The following is a 24,747-nucleotide window of genomic DNA, read 5'->3' as shown; positions in this document are numbered from 1 at the left end:
CTCAATTTCCTAGGTGCAGTGTATCTGGACAAGTGATCATAACTCATCACAAAAATTACCACCAAAAATTTGTCGGTGGCATAACTCATCACCATCTATGGTAACTCATCACAAAAATTACTGAATACCGGTTGGAACAATAAATTCTGGTTAGTTAACTAATAGACCATTATCCATGAATCTTCTATCATGATTTCTGCTTGATCTCCATCTTGTTCTTCATCTTATCATATCTACAGGTTGTCTCATATGCACATCCCGGTTGACACAAAGTACCAGTTAGAGATAACCACTAAGAATATCGGTTGATAGTGTAAACATTTAAAGTTACATCGGTAGTCAATATAATCATGTGTGTGTGAGTGTTTCATCAATGATAACATATGATGAATACATTATAATCATCATCATGCCGACAATCTCCCCCTTTGGCATTGATGGTAACACTTAGAAAATTTTACAAAAATACCACTAAGTGTGCATACACAACAAAATTTACACATATACTTATGCTCCCCCTTAATGCATACACCATACAAAATTTTCAAACACACATACATATTTCTCCCCCTTTAGCATTGATGGAAACACTTAGAAAATTTTACAAAAATACCACTAAGTGTGCATACACAACAAAATATACACATATACTTATCCTCCCCCTTAATGCATACACCATACAAAATTTTCAAAAACACATACATATTTCTACTCCCCCTTTGACATATACAATAATAAAAATTTGAATCAATGTTCAAGCATAAGCAATTTTCATGAATATAACATTGTAGCTCATCTTCATCTGTGACAAAGCATTCTCCCATGATTCCAGTATGTTCTCAGTATACTCAAATGTAGACATCAGTTTTGAATGAAATTCTTCCATTGAGTCCAGTGTGCAGGTTTTAGGGGTTGCTAGGATAGCTTCTGCATTGGAATAGGCTCTCTCAAGTATGTCTACATGTGATGTAAGTAGACTCTTAAGTTCTCTAAGAGATAGGAGTCTCTTTGCCTTCTCATTATCATAAATGTCTAGTTTGTTATGCAAATTATCTATAGATTTGCTAAAGGCAAGTATAGAGTCCCGAAGTGGGACATATGCCTTGCATATCCTTTCCAATTCTTGCTATGTTTCAGTTTGTCTATTAGAAATGTCAGAATAGAAGAAAGTAGCATTGGAGGTAGAGGCAAGATACTTTCCTCCCATTTCAATAGCTTTACTCAACAAACTTTTATTGTGTGATAGAGTCAATTTACCACTATCGATATCCTTTGTCAATTTTTCTCCATATTTCTTCTTGTGATTCTTTTCAACATAGATATGATTGGCTTCTTACAATGACTTGATTTGATCAGATGCATCTACAACTAACTGACCAAGTTCGCTGATAGGTGTAGGAAGATGTGCGGTAGATGTTTCTGGTAGTAAACTAGATAGAATTTCTACTGCAAACTGAATTGTCTCAGCTTCAATCTTTTTCTCTTTCAACCTCTTCTTATGTGTTCTAGATTGCATAACATTAGCAATATTCATCATTTCTGATGCTCTCATATTGTCTACATCAATGGTTCCTGAGATACTTAAAGACTCATCATCATCCTCATCAATCTATTTTTGCTTTGTCGGTTCAGAGGATACGAATTTAATGATTGCTTTCTCAATATTCTTCTATGTTTTCTTTTTAGGTGACTGAGTGACAATATTTCTAGTAAGCTCTGTCTAAGTGACATGAACGACCGGTGGAGTTTGGGGTTTCTCTGGTTGCCCAGTGACCGCTGGATTGTCCACTTTCCGTTGAGTTGTCGGTTGCTCAACTAATTTGATCTGTGGATCTTCAACATTTGGAGGCTCCATATCCGGTGCAGTAACATTTCCAAATATATCATCATCAATTACATGAATAGTGGTGTCATTCTTGACAGGATAGACCATGTCAGCTTGAACTATTTCTTCTTCATCCATTTCTAGCTTGTTAACAGTAGCATCTTCTACATTCTTAGAAGACAACACAAGTTCTTCCATCCTTTTGATGTTAAATGCTATATGGTGGGTCTCTGTCTCAACAATCAACCTCTTTCCACTAAGAAGCTTTAATATTCTTGCTTTGAACATGAATTATGCTTTATAACTTTCCACTAAAGTGCTAATTGCATCTTTTGAGAATTCAGGAAAATATTGTACAAATACTTCATCAATAATTTCTTTTTCAATCTTTACAAATTCTTCCCATTTATTCAAAAGAATTGTGTACAAAGAATTTGAAATAACTTTCTCAATTATATCATGAGGTAATCTACTATAATGACATAATTAAGTGATTACCTATTGCACAACTTCTTCTTTCTCTTCTGCAATGAAAGAATCAAAATACTCTTGAACATTTTCAAATATGTTTCTCCCCAATATCTTCATAGTCCTCTCAAAGTGACTCTCAGTTTGAACTTAGATAAGTCAATAGGTGCAGTTGCCTTAGGCATTTCCTTGACCTTCTTGGATATTCTGCTGGTTGTTTTTGCCTTCTTTGGTTCTTCATCAGAATCCATTCCCTCAGACTCTAGTTGTAAAATTAATTTTCTACCTCTCTTCTTTGTTTCCTTCTTAATATATACTTTGGGTTCTGGTTCCTTTTTGCTTTGGACGCTCTGGGTAACCCTAGTACTCTTCATTGTTGGAGATGCTTCATCAGATTTTTTATTCTTTCCTTTTGCACTTTTAACAGGTGCAGTACTAGTTTTTGCAGGTGCATCTTGGACTGCCACAATGTCCAATTTTGCCTTCTTTTTGTCTTTAGGTGATGCTAATAGGGTATTAGCATAACTAACCAGTAGATCATAGTTTACCTCATAACTCATGTCTTCCATTTCTTCCTCTCTTGGCTCAATTGCTTGCATCGGGCAAAAATCAATGGTAACATTGAATATTATATCATTTTCAAAGTGCTCTACCACTTCTTTTGGTAGTCTCATTCTCATGCTCATTTTCTTTTGGAACTCTTTGAAATATGTATTCATGGTAGCAGGGAAAGTATTCATTACAACCTTGATGTTGTTCTTAATTTGTGTTGAGAATGGTGAGTTCTTCGACCACTCAATGTCTCCAATTCTTGATAGAAAGTTCAGAAAATAAGAGAATAATCCAACCAATAGTTGACCAAACTTGAATTTCAAACTGCTATCCTTTTTGACAAATTGCAAATTCAGAATGAATTGACTCCTGATAGCTTCACAGAGATCATAATTTTCATTATCAACAATCATTCTGTGAGCTATATGAACTGTTGCTGAAGGAACATGGTTAAGTCTACTAGAGCAAAATACTCAGTAGCCTATTACCATTGCTACTAGTTTTACTACAAGGGTCTTTAATGTTGTTGACAGAAAAAGAACACCCATCAGATGTAGAACCGGTTAGGTTGAAGATAGTATCCTTAGAAATTCTTCTCAACTCAGGTACTTCACCGGTTGAGAAATAACCAGTTACATCCTAAATAGTTTCCTTTGTAATTGTGTGAGTCCTTTCTAAATACATGTTTTCACCATGAAATCGACTCAAAATGATTCGGATATGTACTTCTTTGAAATCTTCAAGAAAATAAGCAGCATTATGAAAACCCTTTTAAAAAACCCTAGCATATTTTGTCTTCATCTTTCCATTTTCATCACAAAGTGATTTCAACTGTGTGTAGATGTATAGAGATCCTAGATCCTCTATCTTACAATCAATATAGCTAGATAAATCTCCTTTGATCAAAACACCGCTTGGGACTTGCGACAATGCATTATACGACACAATTTGTTTTGTCTTAACTACTTCCACAGGCTCAGAGGTAATCATTAACCTTTCTACACTCTTTGAAGTCGATGCCATTACAGATATACAAAATTCAAAGTAGAATATTCAAGGAAAATACCTAGATTCGTACACGTTGCCTCGTTTACCGGTTGAAATCCTAAATGAACACTAGTTTGGCTTTGTGCAACCTTGAATTCAGCTTGATTACACAAATCTCAAATTACTTCAGCAATTTGACAACAAAACAATCTTTCTTAGCTCAATAAGCACTCCAGTTTTCTCTCTCGAATGTGTTAGCGTAAAAATAACAAAGTAAAAACATGCTTTTATCCTTTTACCTACTACATTAAATGCTCGCCTGTTAGGGTTGCAAACCCTAATTTTACCACTCAAGAAGTAAACCAGTTGATAATATATCAAGAAAAAGTTATCAAAATTACAAACTCAAAATTTTCTTACCACTCATTCATCACAAGCGGTTCGGAGGTGGATTTACCATTTTAGTTCCCCTTAGCCATATGACAAGGCTTAGTTCACCAGTGTAAGGTTCTCTTCACTAGGTGAAGGAGAAATCTCCCCTGTCGATGAGTCATCATTATTTTTCTTCCAAGTGCGGTTCATTTCCTCTTTAACTTCTTCAACACTTACTTCTCCAAGGTCCTGCATTTCCTCTTCCTATTCTTCTTCTACAATTCATAGCAACATGACCAAAGTTATTATAGATGGTGCAAACAGTATTTGTTACCTTTTCCATCTCAAATGGACTAAACAACTTGCAGTGGTGTCTTTGCCAGTTCATGTTTATCCGGTTGTCAAAATTCCTCATCCAGTTTTCATTAGGTCTTGTATGCATATGTGGTACAGGATTATTAGCTCCATATCTACACTCAACAGATCTATGTCCATACATTCCACAAGTGAAACAATGACCTTCAAATTTATTAGATATAAATCTAGTATTAAAGCTTGTATTCCTGTTAGGTTTGTCTTTGCAGACATTAGCAGTATGAACAGGCTTATGACAAACAAAACAAATAGGTTTATAGGCCTTCTTACCGGTAGGGTTCCTGACCTTAGAAGAAGATTTGTTCTTAGGAATGCAACTCTTGGTACCGAAGGTGTCACCTTTTTCAGATGTGTGAAAACCAAGTCCAGAGATATCACCTTTCATCCTTTGAAACTGAATGTGCTCTTCTAGCAAGATTGAACTTTTGACAAATTTTTACAACTTCTCATTTGTTTCAGTGAGCTGCTTGGTAAGATCTTCATTGTGCTTAGACATATTCTCTCTCAAAGACGATGCTAAATCAAGATCTAACTGCAGATTTTCCTTCTCTTCTCTTTCAAAATTCAAATGCTCAAGCAAGGTAGCATTCTCACGCTTTATCTTGGTAATGTCATGATCTCTTTCCTTGATAAGATCCTTAGCTACTCTTCTAGCTTCCAGTTCTTGACTCATGCGGATAGTAAGACTTTCCAATTCTCTTCTCAGGTTCAATTTCTCACCATTGAGTTTTTCAACCTCCTCAGCCGAAGCATCAATATTGGATTCATCTGAAGAACTACTATCATATATTTCTAATAGTTGTTCAGTAAGCTCTCTCCTTTTGTTTTGAGAAGCTTTCAGTTTGACCCTTAGGGTTTCTATTTCATTTCTACTAGCTTCTAGCTCTCTAGCCATCTCAAGGTAGCTCATATCCCCCATGGTGATTTCAAGACTTCCTTCTAAGCAATTAGGCTTCTCAGAAGTTAGGCTCTGATACCAATTGATGGAATTGAAAAGCACTAGGGGGGGTGAATCAGTGACACCAAAAATAGAACTACTTTAAACACTAACTGGTAAATGAATTTTACAAAGATTTTAAACACAATCCTTGCAATAAAAAATGATATAACAACATTCACAAAAAGTAAAGCATTCACCATAACACAAGTGTTTGTACATGGAAAACCCAAATAGGTAAAAACCACAGTGAGATGGAACTCACAAGTTAACTATCTGCAGTAATAGGTAACTGACCGGTTAAGGTCTACAAAGTGCTCTGCTAGGAGCGAATCTTGTTAGAGATCCCAAAGCTTGATTAGAAGCTTATACCCTATTAAATGTATTACCCTGTTAGGAGTAACCTCAGTGGAGGATTTTTGAATCCAAACTAATGGATCACCGTGTTAAAGGATTTATACATTGAAGCTTGTTAGAGCTTACCCGGTTAGGGGATTTGATTCTGTTGTAATTGTTAGAGAACAACAAGTTTGTTTGATCTGTTCTGAGTAGCACAATACTTGCTTGATCAGATCCTTCTAAAAACATTTAACAATGCTCTTCTGCATACTCTGCAAATTAACTCTTCTTCGCACATAACACTCTTCCACATATATTCTAAATGATTCATTGGGATTTTAATATATAGACCTTAAGTTTCATGTCGGCCTAAGTAAATCAAAACACAATTTCCTAGGGGCAGTGTATCTGGACAAGTGATCATAACTCATCACAAAAATTACTGCCAAAAATTTGTCGATGGCATAACTCATCACGATCTATGGCAACTCATCACAAAAATTACCGAATACTGGTTGGAACAATCAATACCGGTTAGAGTTAACTAATAGACCATTATCCATGAATCTTTTGTCACTATCTCCACTTGATCTCCATCTTGTTCTTCATCTTATCATATCTACAGGTTGTCTCATATGCACATACTGGTTCACACAAAGTACCGGCTAGAGATAACCACTAAGAATACCAGTTGACAGTGTAAACATTCAAAGTTACACTAGTAGTCAATATAATCATGTGTGTGTGAGTGTTTCGTCAATGACAACATATGAAGAATACATTACAATCATCATTATGCCAATAGAAAAATATTCAAAGGTTAGTATGCTAGCAAATTTGCAAGAATTTATAAAAAGGTGAACTCAATAGTTGTTGGAGATGTACATGTAATAGTAGATCATGATAATTCCATTTTAATATTAAAAATATATTACCCATCATCCATCACATCTTTCTTAATAACAAATCCAAAAGTTGTAACTCAATAGAATACACTCAACACTAGAGAGAGTATTTACCTTTAGTATAAGGGACATCAAATTACAAAAATATAATATAATGAAGAGGAAAGTAAGATCACAAAATTTTAACACATTTAGTGCTTCCTTGGCTAGATTTAGAAGGGATCTTGGAGCTTGAGTTAGTTTTCCAAACACACATAAAAAAACTTAGGACTAGGAAAATTATAGAGTAATTTATTCTATGGAAGTATTTTCAAATGAAATTTTCCACATAGGAAGATAAATATTTTATGCAAAGGCATTCACAATTGACCAACATCAAGGATACAATTGTGTGAAGAGGGGAGGCATGCTACACCCTTACTCCTATAGGTGCATAGGGTTATGAATAGTTGTTTCGTGGTTGTCTTAACTCTTAATTAAGTTAACTAACTATTAGTAATGTCTTGTATATGTACTTAATTCATTTGGATTATATATGAGGCATAAGTATGGTATGCATAGGAGTTATATGAACTACTTATTATTATAATATTAGGTATTTTGTTCTTATTCAAGGCCATTGGAGGAATCCATCTCAAAGTGAATAAGTTTTTTCACTAAAGTACTCTTACTAGTTTGGAAATAACTATTGAGGGTTTCATCCCTATTTATGTATGGTAAAAATTAGATGACTATTATCCATTTTAATGGTCTAGCTCACATTGACTAGCATATTTAATATTTCTTAATGTCTAGCCTTAGCCCAACTAGACTTTATTTTCCTTTTTATATTGTTCATTATTATTGGCCTCAAGGGATTTTAGTGTTCTCTTTCTATCACTTATCATTCTCTTTATGATTAGTAAACAATAATATTCTATTATTCAATAAAAAACATTTTGTTAATAACCAAAGAAGATGAGTATTAACATAAAAGCTTTATGATCTAGCTAAACAAAAGAAGATGAATAAAATCACTAATTATGTAATCATATTCATAACTTTGATAAAGAATAACAAGTGCCAACACTTAGTAACAATAAATACATTCATGTCCTTTTGGTTGTCTTCCACACCAAATAATTTCATCCTACCAACATATAGAGAAAAAAAAATGTTTTGTACTAATAATATTCATGGCAACCTCCTTAATTACAAGATATATTTCTCTACTTCTTTTTATATTGAACAAAGCAATTTAAAAATTACAAAATAGAAGCTATGAGAGTAGCTAAGGAAATAGCCAACAGTCTCACTACAAGGGCATCCAAACATATACAAAGTAGACAAAGATTACATAAACTGAAAAATTTTTTTGTATTGGTTGAGTTTATTATCAAACTAGACTTTATAACTTGCTCTTTAATCTACTCCAGCTAATGCTTAATCTTTACATTGTTCTTGGACAATACTTGGACCTGCGAAAAAAGAAAGGCCACATGAAGAAATATATCTAAGTAAAGTATTAGAGTACCATGACATAATGATAGTTGTTAGAAAACATAACTACACATTTGTTGTTAGTAACATTTTACAACTTACCCATACTTCATATCGAAAAATCAAATGCTTGCCATAGTTCAACAAGATCAATAACTCCTAATTTAAATAACAACTAGCCAAGATCTTGTCTTGCATGTTACATGTATCCACATAAGATAAATGTTAATGAACATGTGCATTATGTATAATAACAAAAACTATCAATTACCAAGGTCAACTAATATATAGCATAATTGTTATAAAGAAATAAGAATATTAGAAAGTTTGTAAACATTTTTTTTTTTAGAAAATGATTGTTTATTTAAGTACTTATTAACTCTACAATTCGTGAAAAATATATTATTAATGTGAAGATGCATTTTATTAGTATAGCAAAATAGGACTATGTAAATAAAAAATTCTTACCTTTTACCTTAATTTTGAAAACCATTTATACATCAAAATATTAATATTTTAGAATAAACATAATAATAGTGATGTCATTTAATGATAAAATAGTTTTTAACTAATTTATAAAAAATTGATGGAAGGTTCAAAATGAGGAAGCACTTGGTTTAATTGGTATTTCAATGGTTCCTAATTTGTGTGTTCTAATTGGAAATTGTACAAAAGTGTATGAAGCTTGGGAAATTTTAAAAACAAACTTATGATAGCTCAAATGAATCCCGAAAAATTCAGCTTCAAGATCAACTCGAAGATCTCATGTATACGGATTTTAAAACCATGGATGAATTCTTATTAAAGTTTGATTCTATTAATAGTCAATTCACTGGTTTAGGAGTTACACTAGTTGATTTACGTTTAATTCATTTTATTCTTAAAAAATGTCTTCCTCGTCAATTTCAACAATTTATTATGAATATTCATGCTCAACTTGCTATTCATACTTTAGCTACTCAATTAACTTATGATATTTTTCATAATTTATTACGTCAAGAGGAAGCTAAATTAATTCAATTTGATACTCTTAAAAATAGTGAACATGCTTTTATGTCTAAAAATCATAATAATAATAATAATAATAATTTTAGATCCAATAATAATAATCATAATCATAATAATAATCACAAGTCTTCTAATTATCAATCTCATTCTAAATCCTATCATAACAATTCTCATAATAATTATCATAACAATTTGCACATAAGAGGGAAGTCTTCAATCTGCAGGTTAGCCAGCTTATGAAATCCCCTTCTCTCTCCAAAGTTCTTGGGCAAATATCTGCATTTCGAATCATTCGCCAAAATCAATAGTCGTAAGTTGGGCATCTTTTGGAGTGATGGATAATCAGTGCACTCCTCTAATGAAAGTTCTGTCAGATTTTCCATTCCACATATCCAACTTGGCACAGAGAAACGTACAATTCTAAGTTTTTGAAGACCTTTCATAACTTTCATTTTTTCTGGAAACGCTGGAAGACTGGATTCTTCTCTATCACCCTCCGTTGTAGAAATGGCATTCTCTATTCCCAAAAATCTCATCTTGACCAGACTGTCAAGGATACCATCTTCTACACTTTTCAATGTTCGTGCATCTTTTAATGCGAACCTTATTTCAAGGAGATCAATCAAGTTGCCAACATCTCTAATATTTAAAAATCCATTTTCTTCAGTAGACAGTGTGATTTCACCTGATCTCAGTGTCCTCAGACTCGAGAGCTGTGATATTCCCTTGGGCATACGCCACTCAATAAGCTCTGGGGATTCTTAGCTTTGATTTTAGAAACGGAGGCTTATTAAAAGATGTGGGCTTATCCAGTGCTCGTGAACAGTGAAAAAAAATTTGTACTCCACTCACTTTTTTCCACCACCGACCATTGAAAATATTCGTAATTTTTGTGTGGTATTCATGGCTCAGTAATTAAAGTGTGAGAATTTGAATACAGAATTAAGTATATTTAGTTTGATTATTAATATATATATAAATATTTATTAAGTTTGTCTTAGGAATAGTGAGTATTAAGTTTGTGATTGTATTTTTATTTGAGATGGACAAGCTATTTTTAAAAATCAATGGCTCAAAATTCACAATAAGCAATGCAAGAGCATTGAGAGCATTTGATCTATTGATCTTTTTGTAGTCCTTGTTGTCAGATTTCCGTTAGGTTTCATCATTTCTCCTTGCCTTTTTCATTGTTTCTTTTCTGTCATCATCGACATCTTTAACAAGAAGAGTCAATTTTCTCGTCGTATATACTGCTTCCGCCTTACATCAATCGCTTCTCTTCCGTGCGATGTGTACTATTTCTTTCGTGCGATGTGCTCTATTGTTATTCCGTCACACTCATTTCGTATCTTTCGATCCGGAATGGAGAAGTTGTGGCCAATTCCAGATATCTGTGAATAGGGCAAGTGGGGTGCCTACGGAGCCACTCATCAACATAAGCAACATGAAAGATGTGAGCATGATTAGGCATAATCCTCACCACATCATCATCCACATATTTCGTAAGACATATGGAGCAACAATCCTTCTCAGCCTTGGAACCCCTTTTTTCAAAGTATACCATTTTGGGGTAACTATCCAGGGTTGCCTTTATATCTGTTTTTATTAGCAGCATTGTCCCCGCTTGGACCAAAATAGGAGCTACGGAACAGGGTAGACATCCATCAAAGCATATCGGAAGGGCATATTTTAGTCGGAAATACTCTAGTAGACATGAATGCAAAAATGTGGAAGCATAGACAAGGCATGTGAACGGGCTGAATAGTTTGACAAAATGCCCCAAAGAAATGTGGTCCCATAGAATGCTATGATTGTAGGATATACAGAAAATCCATTTTTAGAAAAATGTTTAGATACTTTCAACCGAATGCAATTAGCAAGTGTAAAGCTTTGCCTACAGGTCCCCAGCTTGTGCAAAAATGGGAGCTTTGGAACAGGGTATGGACATCCATCAATAAACAATAGAGGAATTTTGTCACGTGGTGTACCTAAAATTGCCCTCTCAGACATGTATGCAAAATGTGTAAAGCTTAGACAAGCCAAGTGAACTATGTAAATTTAGGGTTAAATAGAAAGCTTTAAAACTTATTACTATTAGGCTATCACAAATAAGATCATCTTACCTTCTTAATGCTTTGGTAGTCATCCTTACAGATTTCTTATCTCTAATTACATCACTATTTCGTTCTCGGTTATCTATGTAAGAAAATTGTTATCTACCACTTATTAAGCTCTTTAAAATTTTTGAGTTCGATCTAAACCATCTGATCTTTTAAGATGAATTCAAAAGATAGTTTGGGTCATTCATTTTATTATTAGCTGTTCATAACTAACCATTCCTTGTATTATTATTTTTATTTAATTTATTTTCATTATTTTTATTATAGGAGAGCACCCAGTAGTTGTGCACCCTAACTTCGTTCTTCTCAAAATCCTACATGGAAATTTCAAATCACTCTGAATTTTTTACAATGGTTTACTTGGCAAGTCCCCTGCTTATAACTAAGGTTTCAGGGCCAAATCATCAAATATGATGCCACATCAGCATGCTTTTTTCCAAGGTGTCTAAAACAACCCAAAAAAAATGAGACCAATAGGTGAGCAAAAGGGCACCAATACTTGTGCAGCTGATGTGGCATCACATGATTGGTTTCTTTTCACGACAAATGGTATATTTTGTTCAATTATTGGTACTTATCATAAAACTATTGGTGCAATATTGTACAAAATTTGGATACTAAATCAACAAGTATGGGGGTATTAAATCAACAACTTCTATCGCAAGAATTGGAACATGCTCAACTACTGGGTCCTTTCTCCTATTTATTTCTATTTTTTTATTTTCTTAAAATTTTGAATTAAATTTAAAGAAAGATAATTATATACATAATTCGCATTTAAATGTGCATTTGTTAGTTTGTATTTGTACAATTCACTCTTAGTAAAAACGATAGAAGTTATTTTTAGTGATCACATATAAAATTCAAAGCTAAGTTATCATAATTTAGACAAAATGTGTATTCATAAATTAAATATAGATTGATAAATCATGATTCATGCTATATATTTTACCCTTAATTTTATGGAATGATTTTATTGGTCTCAAAAAATTTGAACAATTGAATATAAGTTTTCAACTTTGTCAACCTCTAAGATAAATGCTAGCTATTGAATATCATAATGAGTGATTTGAAGGGGACATGTGAGCAAATGTAAATAAAAAACTCTCTTAACTTTTGGCCTTCTCAATTTATAGAGCATCTAATCATTTCTAAAGAGGTTTGCTATGAATACTATTTATTCCCAAAGATTATAAAAGATTTACTGGATATTGATTAACTTGGTTCTTTTAATTATATGATTCATTTGGTAATTACTTTTGAACTATCCCATAGAATTTAGATTTTAGGTTAACTTATTTAGCCTTCTAATTTCAAAATTCAAGAATGACTATGTCAAATATTTAGATAATTCCAGTACTGATACATGTGATGCTTTAGTTGAACCAATGCAAAAGAACTTGTTACAAAAATCTAGGATGCTTTTCTCCCATTGTCATGAGATTTCTATGAATTTTGAACTTAAACAAATTTCTACTAAAATAAAATACTTTTCCAAAATTCTCTATTGATTTTGTAGTTGCAAGACATTATGAGCGATCACCAACTTCTTTAATCAATAGGAGGTCAAGTTTGTTCCTCTTGATTGTTTCAATGAATTTGTATGTGGACCAATTCTTCTTTACAAATTTTTTTTGCCAACTTGTGAAAGAAGGCTAAAGGAAAGAACCCTCAACTCCAGTGCATCCTAACCATGCGATATTCACCATTTAATAGTGCCAATTTAAGCTAATTTAGTTTTATCTATCATTACCTTAGTTTACTTTAGGTTGGATTATAAATAATGAAAGAGGCTAGTTGATGTGTTAAAAGAGTTGACTCCTCATTAGTATACATTTTTCATAGGGAATTCATAAACCTTTCTTTCACTTTTTCCTCATGAGATGGATGCACTTCCCCAATCTTTCCTACATATTATTTGAGATTTAGAGCATAGGTTTCCATATGATGTGTGGTGTACACAATGTTCCTTAATTGTATCATAATGGGTCTAATATCATTTTTCTCAAATCTCAAAGTAGGATCACTACTATGAATGCCTTGCTTTTTTATCCAAGCATGCTATCAAGCATCTTATAAATCTCTAAAAGGCATTAAGAGTTTATCTTAACATATCTTATGATTTGTGCAATAGGTGATATAAAGGAGAAATCCTAATTGTAGGTGACATAAATGTGAAAGAGTGAATTCTATTAAAAATAAGAAAAAAAAAATTATGAGTCAAAACATTAATAAATTAATTTTTAAAATTAATAATTTCCTATTTTATTATATAAATTTGCAATCATCAACATGATCTTTTGTTTTACATTTATTCCTCTTGTTGTGTGAACCACTAACTATCTACCCAATTTTAATTGACTACTATTAATTGTAGAGGTTCTTCCACCTAAATTTTTCTCTTTGTTATATCTAATTATTATCTTCTATGCTAAGTGTTATCTTCTCTTTACTCTTGCATAGCCTCTCCATTTACTTCTCTTCCACTCAACACTTCACTCAAATCCACATAGTATTTTCATGTCCACTGCTTCTCTTACTCCTACGCACCCTTGTTGTTCACTATTGTTTTCCAATGTTCTTCCAAGATCTTTTAATCTACAATAAATTTTATTCATGAGCCAGAACAATGCTCCTTGCACACTTGGTGCAACCTCAAATGGGAGAATTCCCTTCTTTTTCTTTTCCCTTGTTCACCATGCCTCTTTCCTATTTGTATCCTTGCTTAGCAGTCTTTTGTGGAGGAAACTGTATGTTCTTCTTTCCATGTTGTTGCAGCCCTATTCCCATGTTTTGGTGCTTTACTCGTCTCTTTATCTTCTTACACACCATTTGATCTTCTTTCTTCTCTTTATCAATTTCTAAATCTGCCATGCATTTATGCTCCTCTTTTTGTCCTTTCAACTATCTTCTACTTTGTCTCTTTAATTTCACATGTAGTGTTTTACCTTCAATTCGACATCCATATTGATACAATATTTGCAAAATAGTAAAAATCATTTAAATCCACGATTTTAAATAACATTAGAAAATCTTTACTGGGAAGCATGGAAATTAATAATTTCTATAGATTATGGAATGTCAAGTGAACCCCAAAAATAAAAAACTTACCCTTTTGTAACTCTTCATATTTGAATGGTTAATAATGTTTGGTCCTAATCAAAGGAAAGATAATGTTTGTTCATAATTAGAGGCAATTCTCAGTCTATTCCACTATGTAAAACTCTTTGGACATTTCATGAATATTATTTTAATTTAATTCTCTACATTAAAAAACAATAATATGTTATGTTAAATTTCCAAAACATGCACAAGTTTTTATATAGAATTATTAATCTATCCCTCAACCCTCCATCTCTTTATCTTTGACTCTCCTCTCCATACCCCTCTTTCTCCATCTCTATCAATATCTCCTTGTACCTCTCTCTCTCTCTCTCTCTCTCTCTCTCTCTCTCTCTCTCTCTCTCTCTCTCTCTCTCTCTCTCTCTCTCTCTCTCTCTCTCTCTCTCTCTCTCTCTCTCTCTCTCTCTCTCTTTCTCTCTCTCCCTTTCCCTCTATATCTTACTCTCTTTCTATCCCTATATATTCATTTTCCTCTCTCTCTCTCTCTCTCTCTCTCTCTCTCTCTCTCTCTCTCTCTCTCTCTCTCTCTCTCTCTCTCTCTCTCTCTCTCTCTCCCTTTCCCCCTATATCTTACTCTCTTTCTATCCCTATATATTCATTTTCCCTCTCTCTCTATTGCTAACATAACATGAGTGTGTTGGTAATGAAGTTTGACTTTTTTCAATACAGAGGTTTTGTTTTCATTGTTCGAATCTCTATAAGAAAATGCTCAATTCATTTGAAGCTATCACTTCTCCATTGAGACATTTCTTGCACAAAAAAACATTTTCTAAATCTCCATTGAGACATTTATTGCACAAAAAAATAACATAATCTAAGTGACCTACTTATTGGTCTCATGTACTACATGAATTATGTATGCAAAAAAATAGACCAATTTTTTTCCTAATTGACTTCATGTACTACATAAATGTATGCAAAAAGTAGACCAAATGTTTTCTTAATTGACCTTTTACACCTATTTGGCATACCCATTGCACACCAAGGTGCAATTGCTAGTTTAATCTTTGTAAGAATGATGTAATGTATGTGGAATTAATATGCAATCATGAGCTAGTCATTTTAGTTTGTTGATTTGATTTTTTTTATCTTCTTTTCAAGGATTTTATCTAAAATTACTTGGGGTATCTAATGCTCTTTAAATGTATCTTAAGAGATTGACATTGAGTTAACAGAAGATTTTATCTCGATTATTTTGTAAAATTTAAAGAAAAATAAAAAACAATAATCTTCGATCATGTAACCACTTCTAGAGTGATTATGTAATGCTAGATTCCTTTTAAATTACCAGTAGAACTATGTAGATGTGAATGATATATATGTATTATTTGTTTGATTTCCATATCCTTAAATACAAGGATATAGCAACATATCACAAATTTTTGTGTTTAGATGATTCTATATTTGAATTTGATTAATCATGGATCAAAATAGGTTAAGTATTTATATTGACCTGATAATATATAATCAAAATTCTATGTTAACTCTATGCAAAAATTCTAAATGTCTAGAACCAATTCACAATAAAGAGTTATTCACATCTATCTTGTTCATCTCTACTCTTTATTTTACTTGAACATCTTAGAATACATCTTCAAATCTTTAATATAAAATGATTGATCAATATGGTGGTTCTCTAAAATAATTTAAAGGATTATCATTGAGTTACATAGAAATTTTACATAGATCAATCCATAAAATTTAAAATTATTAAAATCAATGATCTTTGTTTGTGCAAATACCTCTGAAATGATTAAATGGAGTTAAAAAATAACAACTATTTAAAAATTTATAACTAATTTTTAGAGAAAAATAATTAGAGATTGGCAACTTGAAGATCCTATTAGTATAATTAATCTAAATATAGATGTACTCATCATAATTAATGTATAACACAATTTTTAAAGTAGTAAAATGTGGAAAATTTTCACAACATATTTTTTGGTATCATAGCCAATGTTTTTAGAATTGAAAAATGTTCAAATTTAAAATTTAAAAATTTAGGGATCAATTCCACATTCATATATCTAACTCAAGTGTTAGTCTTATGATGTGATAATGACCTAAGCATAAAGAATGGATGGAATAAAAAACCATGGCTAGTCCATAGGGATGTCTTAAATGGAAAAAGTTGAAATATGTCATTTAAATAAAAGTCATTATTATAAGGGATAAAATAATGTCTAAAATAAGAGGGGGCTTGATATTATATTAGTAAGGTTAGTGTTAGTTTTAATGTTAGATTGGGGTTCAATAAGAGTTAGGGTTCAATTAGGGTTAGTTAATTTTTTTTAGCAAAGAATCTTATACATAAGAATGTTTAAGTACTTTTTGAGAGAGAGAGAGAGATGAATTGCAAAGAGAGAGATGAATTGCAAAGAGAAAGGAAACAACAATGCCATATATATATCAACAATTAAAATGAATACTATAAATGATCTGAAAAGAACCTATTATTGGCAAAAAATAAATACAAGTAATATCAGGCACATCTTAAAATTTCTAGATCTTACATATTAAAAAGAACGTTTACATTCCTTTTGGCTAGCCTTAAACCACACACACTAAGAAACATATTAAGTCTATAGAATGTATGTCAACTCCTAGTGTTTAACATTTTTAAGCCTAGAAATTAAAGCTTAGTGTGTGTCATTTAAGCCAACTCGAAAAGGAAAGGACAAATTAATATGTATGCCCTTTACATGTATATTATGATTCTTAAATTATCAATGATGTTTCATCTTAATACCATTCTTGCCATTTTCATCACGATATACAAATATTCATAAAAAATGATTCTCTTAATATTTAGAATATTTATATTTGTCTAATTATAAATTTTACTAATTGTGGGTAATCAACCTTTAACAAATCACATATAACATGTTGCGATAATACTTGAACACATTATACGTGGATTATAAAGAGGAAAAGTAAGTTAAAAAGTTTTTGCACCATATTCCAATGATATGCGGGCCTCCCATTCACGAGATGTTATGAGTGACATGAAAAAGAAAGATACATTATTCAATAAGCATTATTAATTTAGGCTAATTATGTATTGAGTTCGAGTTAATTTGAATGTTAAGTTTGATAATTAAAATGTTGGAGAATTGCAATACGGAATTAAGTATATTTAGTTTTCTTAATGGATAGATTGGTGAAAATTTAGATTAAGCTTTGAGGTTAGGAGTAGTGAAGGGGATCTAGTGCTATTTAATTATATCTTAAGAGATTCATATTGATTAATGATATCAGATTTCCACAATCCATGTCAATAATTAGTAATATGTTTCTGAATTTAATTGTGTCAAAGATTTTTTGCATCAACGTTTTGAATCACACTCTGTGAGAGAGCAAAAGGAGAAAACGATGGATCATGGAGTGTGATCCGAAACGTTGATGCAAAAAATCGTTGACACAATCAAATCCAGAAACATATTACTAATTAAAAATTGATATTGAGTTAAAAAAACTTTTTATTTCAATTATTTTGTAAAATTAAAAATAAAATAAAAAACAATAATCTTCAATCATGTAACAACTTCTAGAATGATCATGTAATGCTAGATCCCTTTTAAAGCACCAATTGAACTATGGAGATGTGAATGATATATGTGTACTATTTGCTTGATTTCTATATCCTTAAATACAAGGACATAGTTGTGATAATACTTGAACACATTATACGTGGAGGAAAAAAGAGGAAAATAAAGTTAAAATGTTTTGCACCATATTCCAACGTTAGTCGGGCCTCCCATTCACGTGATGTTCTGCTATTCTAAGCCTAAGCAACACAAAATGAAAGCAAAGTTTGTGGAGTGAGTGTGAGAAAATTTCTTCCACCTTATCCAGTAGAAACACCCAAAGAATGCGATGCGTGTGGACTGGATAATTTGTACTGTGCTAACTCTTTTCCACCACCAACCATTGAAAATATTGTGTGGTATTCCTGGCTGAATAGTCCTCTGTGACAGTAAGTTTTGAAGGTGATATCTAAACGGTGACAAATGACTCTAAAGTGGTACTCTTAAAAATATCTATATATGAAAAAGAGAGGGTAAAATATGCATTATTAATTTAAGTTAATTATGTATTAAGTTAGAGTTAATATCAATGTTGAGTTTAATAATTAAAATGTATGAAAATTTGAGTATAGAGTTGAGTATATTTAGTTTACTTGTTAATACATATATAAAGATTGATGAAGCTTTAGACTTATTAAGTTTACGGGCTAGCAATAAAGAGTATTAGGTTGGTGATTGTTTTAAATCTTTATAAGAATGAAGTAATGTTTGTGGAATGAATTTGTAATTATGAATTAGTCATTGTATCTTGTTGATTTGATCTCTTTTATCTTCTTTTCTAGGATTTATGAAAATAGGGTACCTTGTCGGGTTTTTTCCAGCTTATCCATGAAGGTTCTCATTGTAGTAGCATAGTTCTTCACAATTTTGTGACTTTGCTTTATGATGGAGTTCATAGTTTCCTGGATTTTGCCAAATTCCCCTTCCAAATGCTTTATCTTTTTCTCGTTTTCCTTCTTCATCTTATCCATGAGCTCGACTATTCTTTGAAGGCACTCGGCCATCGACATCTTCTCTTCCTTGGTCCTCAAAACCTGAGCAACATTCTAAGGCACCCCTTTAACTTTCATTTCATCCAACTTACTAGAGACAAAGTTGTTCTTTATGTTGAGGTCCTTTATCTCATGAAAAATACACTTAATAATCCTGAACTATTCAACTGCCCCATTCCATACTATTACCAATATGTCAAATCAAAATTTTAATGTTGACTCTATGCAAGAAGTTAAATATCTAGAACCAATTCACCATAAAGAATTATTCACATCTATCTTGTTGATCACTACTCTTTAGTTTCCTAATCATCTTAGAATACTTCGTTAATTTTTTAATCTAAAATGCTTGCACAATATGGTGGTTCTCTAAAATAATTTAAAAGATTATCAATGAGTCATATAGAACATTCACATAGATCAATCCCTAGAATTTAAAATTATTGAAATCAATGACCTTTGTTCATGCAAATGCCTCAACAATGATTGTATGTAGATATTTTTTATTAGAGCATAGATTATAGTGTGTAAATTTGAATGACACGTGTGAATTATTTATTTGATTCCCATATGATTATATTTAATATATTAAATTCCTTTAAATACATAACATATAATACATACAAACTTGTGTTAGTAGGTTGTAAGTTGCAAGGGTAAACGTGGGAAGTATCTTCCTAATTAAGCCCTAATGAATTCTTATGAAACACCAAGAATTTTTGAAGGGTTTTTGTGTCTATAATGTAATATGCAATAATAAAAAATAGCAACTATTTAAAATTTAATAACCGTTCTACAGTTGAAGGATGAAGGAGAAGGAATCGAGCATGAATTTTTAGAGAAACATAATTAGAGATTGACGACTTGAAGATTCAGTAGTATAATTAATCCAAATTTAGATGTAATCATCATAATTAATCTATAACACAATTATTAAAATAGTAAAATAAGAAAAATTTTCATAGCATTTTTTTTGGTAGCATATCTAGGGTCTTTAGAGTTTCAAAATGTCCAAATTTAAAAAATGAAAATTTAGGGATCACTTCCACATTCATAGATAATTTGTGTTAATCTCTTGATGTGGAAATGATCTAAGATAATGAATGATGCAATAAAAAACCAAAATGTAGTCCATAAGGATGTCCTTGATGGAAATTGGTAGGGATCATGTTATTTTTCAACTTCCATAGTAGAATATGTCATTATTCTAAGGACAAACAATTTTTTTGAAATAATAGGAAAAATTTTAAGTTCTACATCTTTGACTATTAAATTAGTATATTACTTGAAAAACGAAGACATAACTTTCATTATCATTGATATATTTTGGTGAGGAAAGATGGTAATAGTAAGAGTGGATTTTATTTTCATTTTTTATTTATTTATAGGAAGCCTATAAATTATATTCCTTAGATTTATTTCCATTAATAATTGAAAATGAAAAAGACTTATTCAAACTTGTTTATATCATCTTGCCTACTAAATTTTTTATTACATAATTTTCCAGTATTAAGGGGTTGATTTAGATCTATTAATGGTGTCTTCGTAGGTTCTGATCATATGTGTCACTTAAAATTTTTAATTATGTGAACTTTTATCTTCTTTATCAACTCTATATATTAAAACCCATTTATTCGTGTATTAAAAATGGTAAAAACAGTGTTCTAAGTTGCGATTTATAGATCATCTTAAAAATTCAAGTTATAAAGATTTATTTCCTTATGAATTAAAATAATTAATTAAGTTTGTGTGATGATAGTTAAAGATTTAATTATTGTAGCGTCATAAAATTGCGACCTTGCAATTTTCAACCACATTTGGGTCTTCACATTTGCGAAATGAATCCCCAAGCCTGATTGGAGACCCAAGACATGCTCACATTGTCCGAAGCTTGCAACTCCTTGCATCCTGCACTCTCCTCTATTGTTTCCTTTCCTAAATTAGGGAAGGACAGGGGCGTGGCGCCCCTATCCTTGCCCTATTTTGGGCCCCTTCTACATTTATCTTTCACTGGGCTTTACATTTTGGAAGCAGGAAAAGTTTCCCTATGTCGGCCTATGATGAAAAATAAGTCCAATAACCCTAATGAACAAATATATAAGATGCTTTTACCCTCCCATTTTCATAAGTGTTAATTCAATTGATCAAGCATCCAAGCATTCAAGCATTCAAGCATTCAAGCATTCATTTCAAGCATTGAGCATCTCAAGTCTCCTTTCAAGGCTAGGTGTTGCATTCAAGACAAGGATTCAATCATTGAAGAGGAGATCTCTTTCATCATTCAATTCCACACAAGAAATTCTATCTAAATTTCAATTACATCCTTCCTTGAGGTGAATTCTATTTCACTCTTTCATTTACATTTACTTGCAAGTACTATTTTTCATCATTTGGTTAATTCCAAAACTGGGGTTTGACCTGAAGGCAAATCCCCAATCCCAACCCATTTTTCTATCTTTTCTATGTGTAGGTTGCAGATGCGCAGCTATATTTGCAGATTTGGACTTCATTTTCAGAGGCAAAAAAACCCTTTTTGTTGCGCGGATTTTTCAGAGGACTATGTGCACTTTTAACATGGTCTTGACAACTTTTGCTCAAATTTGCAAGGGAGCTTCGTCTCGACATTTTACTACAAATTCCAAGTGCACAACTTCATCCTACATTTCTATCTCAAATTACAACCATTTGTTTGTCATATTTATACTAGTCTTAAATCACAATATTAAACCTATTACATTCTAAAAGAGGGGTTACTTTCACTTTCCAAATTTATTATCAATTCACTTAGTATTCAATCTCTTCCTATTGAGATTGGATCTAGTGAATTCTCCCCCCTCTTTTAAATGTAATGTGCTTGAAAAGGTTAAGGAGAATATTTTGTGAAACTTTCATTCCTTCTATTGAGGAGAGAAAAGCTTTCCTCTTGATTTCTCCATCCCCCCTTTTTACAAAATTAAGTGGTTAGTTGTCAAAACCCTAATTTTAAAAAATTAACTTGAACTTGTGCAAAAATTGAATTCACATTTGATTTTCATATTTAGGACTATTTTCAGATTTGTCTTCTTGTTTAAAATTCAAATTTTCTATTTCCCTCCTTTTTCCAAAATTCAAAATTTTAAAATTCAGCGGTTAGGTCCTAAAACCCTAATTTTCAAAATTAATTGGATTTTTTGAAAATTGAAATCAATTTCAATATGTATACACCTAAAATGGTCTGAAGATATTTAATTAAATACAAAGTTATTTGATTAATTCCCCTTCCCAATTAATTGAATTCACAAGAAATTTAATTAATTTTCTCTATTCATCTACTAGTAAATAAATCTAATTGATTTATTTATATAGTTCATCTCATATCCCCCTTGGATTAATTAATTCTAAATTAATTAATGTCACCCCATATTAATCAATTCCTCTAATCCCTAATTAAGATTAACAAACTCAAGTTTGTTGAGATTAATTACCATTTTTCAATTATTTGAATTTCAAAATTCAAATGAGCACATGACTCCTAACTTTTAACCACCTGACCTAACCATCCCCTAACCTAACCCATTCCACCTAATCCTGGGTCTAACTAACCCTATCCTATCTTGCACATCCGAACCTCCTATGGTGTAGATATTCTCCCCTTGAGACACATGGCACTTTTGCCACATGTCTCCTCCCTTGGACACTTGCCCTTTCATGAGCAAGGCTCTTTGACACTTGTCACTACAAAAATGACAAGTGTCGCTCCCTCCAACCTCTTCTCCAAATTCCTCAATCTTAACCCTTGATATCTTCAAATCAAATATGGACCGTTGATTCCTGCCACCTCAGCTTTGGCCTTGGAATTCCTATAAATATCCCCCATTTTGGAGCAATAAGGATCCCATCTCATATCAATTTAGGCATCATTACTATAGGCAATTTGCATTTCAATTATCTAGTAATTAGATTTTGGATTAATCATAGCATGTTAATCTAGTTTCTTGCATCATGCATTTCATATCATCTCGATAGTCAATCATGATCAAATAGCTACTCAACTCTTGAGTTGCCACTTTGGAGGTCATTGCTCCGCTGAGAGCCCATCAATCCAACACCTTCAAGGTCCTCAAGAATAGAGGAAAATGGGACATTTCAAGGAAGGCTTATGGTTTGCATTTCTGATTTAGTTTTCAATTAAGCTTTTCAATTACATTTTATTGTCTCGTTATATTTGTATGCCTTCTATATACCACATTTTTAGCATCACACAATAAATTTCAGTTTTCTAAACATTATTCAAGGTGGCCTTATCAATTAGGTTTGACTTTTTTCAAATTTACCTTTCAATTTCTTATCTTTTTCAAAAACCTAATAGGGTTCTATTTTCACATTCAAACCTCAATTTCACTTATCTAATCTTCGTAAAATCGACCAATTTTTTGGGGTTAGCTTTAAAATCATCGTAACTTTCATCCCTAAAAAATTTCCAAAAAAAATTGGGAGGACCATGTGCACTTTCAGCACTGTCCATGGCTTTTTTCTTGAAGTTTTGGGAGACTATTATGACTGTATTTAATTGCTTAAATCCAAAAAATTGGCTTATTTTCTTGAATTTCTATCTATCTAAAATAAAAAATACTTCCCAATTTCAACATCACAACTTTCAAGGAAAAATTTGAAATTAAGTGGTTAATTATAATCTGCCCTAATTTTAAAAATTCAAATTTTGACAAATTTAATTTTGAACTTGAGTGGTATCCCATTGACCCAAATTTTAAAATTTCAATTTCCTTTTCTCATAATTTTTCTTAGAAAATTATGTCATTCCTTCTTTCAACAAAGTTCAAGTTGTATAATCATAAATTTCTTGAATTTTGCATTATTCAATTTTGCAAACTTTGTTCTGAACATTCAAATTCCAAATTCAAATCTTCCCTCTAGTGCATGAGTTTTACCACTATTAGTCCTACCTACACTATCCCTGTTAGACGAAGCATTAGAATTAAGGCTTCCTAAGGTTTAGTTACTGAGGAGATGGAGCCTAATCTGGGTGACTTTTTCAATGAGGATAATGCTAATTCTTCCCATCCTAATAACATCCCTATTTACCCAATTGATGATTCCAATGATGAAGAAGAAGCCTTGACTAGAGTTTCCATAGATAAACTTTCAAAATCGGATAATCAATTTGACAACTTTCAACAATGGATGTCCCAAGAGTACCCTAACAGTTAAGCTCTTCCATTAATTGAAGGCCTAAATCACATCATTCAAAGTGATAAGAATGGAATTGATATATTGTGTGGCATTTCTCATATTGTTGATTCTAATGTCATGCAGATACAGAGTTGTGCTGAGAACTTAGGTTATTCACAACCTTCTACACAAATCAATCATTCTCTTCCTTTGACCACTCTGATGGCTAGTGTTGCTACTTTTACTTCAAACATTATGGCTACATCAACTCAAAATGTCATACCTACAACCATTAGTCATGGTGGAAATCCCTCTTCCTCAATCAATCCTTCATCCTTACCTATTCCTTCAATAAGTATTCCCCTTGTCTCTCAACCAATAAATATGACGCAAGTCGGAAATTCATCTAATCATTCTATTCCTCCTTTTAGTGTCCCTTTTCTTACTCAATCATCTCCTATGCCTACTTACCATAGTGTTCCTCCACCTTATTCTCAATCAATGCCTTC

Source organism: Cryptomeria japonica, chromosome 4 (genome assembly GCF_030272615.1).
Source record: "Cryptomeria japonica chromosome 4, Sugi_1.0, whole genome shotgun sequence".
Lineage (NCBI taxonomy): Eukaryota > Viridiplantae > Streptophyta > Pinopsida > Cupressales > Cupressaceae > Cryptomeria > Cryptomeria japonica.
Note: the sequence above shows the minus strand (reverse complement) of the source record.